The sequence below is a fragment of the Poecilia formosa genome, unplaced genomic scaffold (assembly GCF_000485575.1).
Source record: "Poecilia formosa unplaced genomic scaffold, Poecilia_formosa-5.1.2 Scaffold630, whole genome shotgun sequence".
NCBI lineage: Eukaryota > Metazoa > Chordata > Actinopteri > Cyprinodontiformes > Poeciliidae > Poecilia > Poecilia formosa.
In genome coordinates this window covers 85,729-89,501 of record NW_006800569.1, presented here as the reverse complement: position 1 = coordinate 89,501, position 3,773 = coordinate 85,729, and the positions used below count along the sequence as shown (strand labels likewise).

Genomic DNA, 3,773 nt, shown 5'->3' with positions numbered 1-3,773 from the left:
TCATTTTCGATTGCTGCACAAATTATTACACCGATCACAATTGTGCTTTTGGAACATAATAAACATTCAAAGCTTATTGAATGGATCCCTGATTACAGCTAAAGCCAGCGCCGCCTCCTGCTGCAGCGGTTCACTGTCTGCCGGATGAACCGACATGCCACTGCCTCTCTCTGTCCCGCACTGAGAGGTGAGTTAAGGCTTCCCAGATGGAGGAGAAACAGAGATAGGCGCCCAAATAGTTCATCAAACTTGCTAGTTCTCATTAGGATTGTGTGAAATAAAGGAATTTGTCACGAGAGAATTTTAGGTAATCAGTAGCTCGAGTATGAAGACACAACCGTCCGCGGACAGTACGCGCGGTTCATGGAATAAATAAATAAATAAATAAATAAATAAATAAACGTAGAACGTATGTTCCCTCCAGTCTGTGCGCGCCTCATCCACTGGTTTCATACCGCCCGTTTCGCAGCGCACCTCGGAGATGGAGCTAATAGCGAAAATTCAACCTGGAAGACTCCATCCCCTCCGTTCGTCCATCGGCGTCATGCTCATCTCCGACCTCAGCGCTGGACCTCACCCAGCACGTCCAATCATCAATCAAGCTCAGCATAAAAGGATCCACACCCAAGCCGTCGGCCGCTTCCCAGCTGCGTTCAACCCACCACCTCCCCTTCTCCACCCACAACCTTCGGCTCTCCAGGATGGCACCCTTTCCAGACCTCCACCACCAGTGTCGGGCCCCGGGGAGAGCATCCCTAATCGGGTATCGGGATGTTCATCGAGTTCACATCAAATCTCAGCTCATATCAGCTACCGGGGCCCGAGCGCCAAAAAACTGTTATTCATTGCTGTCATTAAATCTTTTAATTGTTCCTTTTTCTTCGTCTGAGTCTTTCCAGATTGAATAAGTCGCACCCGCCTCATCTCCCGCCGATTTTGGTGGCCATCATTACATAAGGACGTTAAAGAATATGTTGATGCCTGTCACGACTGTGCTTGTAGAAAGGCTTCTCACAGAACACCTGACTCCTCCAGCTGCTTCAAATTCCCCAGAGACCCTGGTCGCACATCGCCCTCAACTTCATTACCAGCCTCCCTTCATCTCTCCCCTCAAAAAACTCCCGTCCACCTTCCAGACAGCCCAGCTCCTGGTTAGATACATTTTTTGCCTCCATGGTATTCCTGCTGAGATCCTGTCAGACCGTGGTCCTCAGTTTATCTCTCAGGTGTGGAGGCAGTTCTGTCGGGCATTAAGCGCTAAATCTTCCCTGACTTCTGGTCACCATCCCCAGTCCAACAGCCAAGCAGAGCCCATGAACCAGAAACTAGAGTCGACTCTAAGATATCTGACTTCCACCAACCCGTCAGACTGGAGTAAGTTTCTCCCCTGGGTGGAATAGGCCCACAACTCTCATGTTTCCGTAGCCACCGGTCTCCCCCGTTTGAGGTTACTCCATTGTTGATGAAGGGGATATTTCAGTTGCCTCAGTGCATCACCACATATGATATGATATGATATGAACAAAAATATCTGGCAGTGAGGAGGCAGTCTGAGCAAAGCCTAAGTGTGAGTGCAAGGAGAAGTTTTGAGTACAAGTGTTACAAGTTTTGAGAAGAAAGACACGAAGTCCTGCTTTCAAAATGAAAATGTGTGCTGTTGGATTATGGCAGAAAAATTCCACCCAGCAGAGAGTTTTGAAAGCTAAGAGTTGCTCCGAGCAGAGACTGTGTGAGCTAGAGGAGAAGTTTTGAGTGCAATCATTACAAGTTTTGAGAAGAAAGACATGAAGTACTGCTTTTAGACCGAACATGTGTGCTCTTGGATTATGCAGAAAAATTCCCCCATGCATTCTGAGGTCTGCTTGGCGTTCACATATGCATTCAAACCACGTCAGCGTTCACTTCAACTGAACCAAACTCCAGTGATGTCGGGCCACATGTTTCAGTAACAAGTAATCTATCGTGTTACTATTTAAAATCCAGTCATCAGATTAAAGTTACTTACCCAAATCACTGTGCATTACTATTTTATTTTGTAGTGTAATTTTATTTCCTCTAGCATCGAGTGACCGCCATTTCTATGCGACAGCAGCAGCTGATCGCCGTTACAGGAATGTAAACGATGGAGGCAGGAGAGAGAAGTGCATTTTGTTGCTGGAAAAACAGAAACTATTTTGAGTTTCTGACACCAAGTCCAATTAATACAAACAGTTTTGAGCTGGTTGTTTATAAAGTCATTCGTAAATTTAATGAGACGCGGGTAGCGCTTTTTTCGGCTTGTTTTTGAAAGTGACGTTGCTATTTGGGTTTTGAAATAAGCAGAGGCACACAATAAGGCCCATAATTTGTCTAACATCCATTTAGTTTCAGTCAGGCTCTCCCTGTCCATCATTTCCCAGATCGTCTGTTCCGCTGTTTTTGTTAATGTTAATATATTTGCTGTGAGAAAAACTTGTGTACTGTCAGCTGAAACAGTTTTTAGATGACAATGGCATTCTGGAGGTTTTTCAGTCAGGTTTTAAAACTCTTCATAGCACAGAATCTGCTTTAATAAGAGTTTTTAATGACGTCCTTCTTGCATGTGATTCTGGTCACCATGTTGTTCTGATTTTACTTGACCTAACTTCTGCCTTTGATACAGTAGACCACGACATTTTAATATCGTGATTACAGCATATTGTAGGTATTGGTGGCACTGTTCTTAAATGGTTCAGGTCTTACCTGGAGGAGAGAACAATTTCAGTCAAAATTAGTGACTCTGAATCATCTGCTGCTGCAATGCCTTATGGTGTCCCACAGGGCTCAATTCTGGGCCCACTGCTTTTCTCTTTGTATTTACTGCCTCTGGGTTCTGTCCTCAGGAAACATGGGATTTCATTTCATTGTTATGCTGATGATTGTCAGATTTATTTGCCCCTGAAGCAGAAGGATGTCCATTCCATCAAACATCTCCTGGCATGTCTAGGTGACATTAAAGCTTGTTTGGCCTTGAACTTTTTAAATTTTAATGAAAGGAAAACAGAGGTGATGGTGTTTGGACCCAGTGGCTCCTGTGAGTCCTCCTCTGTGGACCTGGGACCCTTGGAGGTATATTTTAAACCTGTTATTACAGATCTTGGTTTTAAGGTGGACAGTGATTTTAAATTGGACAGCCAAATCAGAGCCGTGGTTAAGTCCAGCTTTTATCATTTAAGGCGATTGGCGTCAGTGAAATCTTTTCTTTCCAGGCAGCATTTTGAAACAGTGATCCATGCTTTTATTTCAACTCGATTGGACTACTGTAATGCACTTTATCTGGGAGTCAGTCAGTCGCTGCTCTCACGTCTGCAGCTGGTTCAGATGCTGCTGCACCACTTTTGATAGGAACTCGAAAGAGGGAACACGTGACCCCTGTCCTGGCCTCACTTCTCTGGCTGCCTGTATATTTTAGGATTCATTTTAAAATTCTTATGTTCGTTTTTAAATCACTGCATAATCTTGCCCCGGCTTACCTCTCTGAGCTTCTTCACCCATACATACCCTATTGGTCTCTCAGGTCTGCAGATCAGCTGGTTTTGGAGGTACTGAGATCAAGCAGGAGGTGGAAAAAAGATAAACTGCAGGTTTCCTTTGAAATTTTGAAAGGCAGTTTAATTAATTATCAGAATGCTGTTAAATTAGCAAAATCGAAATATTTTATTACTTTTGTAGCTTCAAATAGGCATAGGCCGCAAGTCCTTTTTAATGTCCTGGATAGGATTGTCAATCCCTCGATTATATCTAGTCCTTTAGGC

The 3,773-nt window shown here is 44.1% G+C and overlaps 1 long non-coding RNA gene across 1 annotated transcript in view; it reads right to left on the bottom strand.

The window, feature by feature from the left end:
* LOC107834455 (uncharacterized) overlaps positions 1-3,531 on the bottom strand; it is a 20,178-nt gene extending 16,647 nt beyond the window's left edge. Inside the window, exons 1-2 of the long non-coding RNA XR_001660244.1 lie at positions 3,290-3,531; positions 666-670 (exon numbers count right to left, since the gene is read on the bottom strand). This is a non-coding gene — a long non-coding RNA (uncharacterized LOC107834455). The remainder of the gene's footprint in view (positions 1-665; positions 671-3,289) is intronic.
* Between the last annotated feature and the right edge of the window lie 242 nt (positions 3,532-3,773).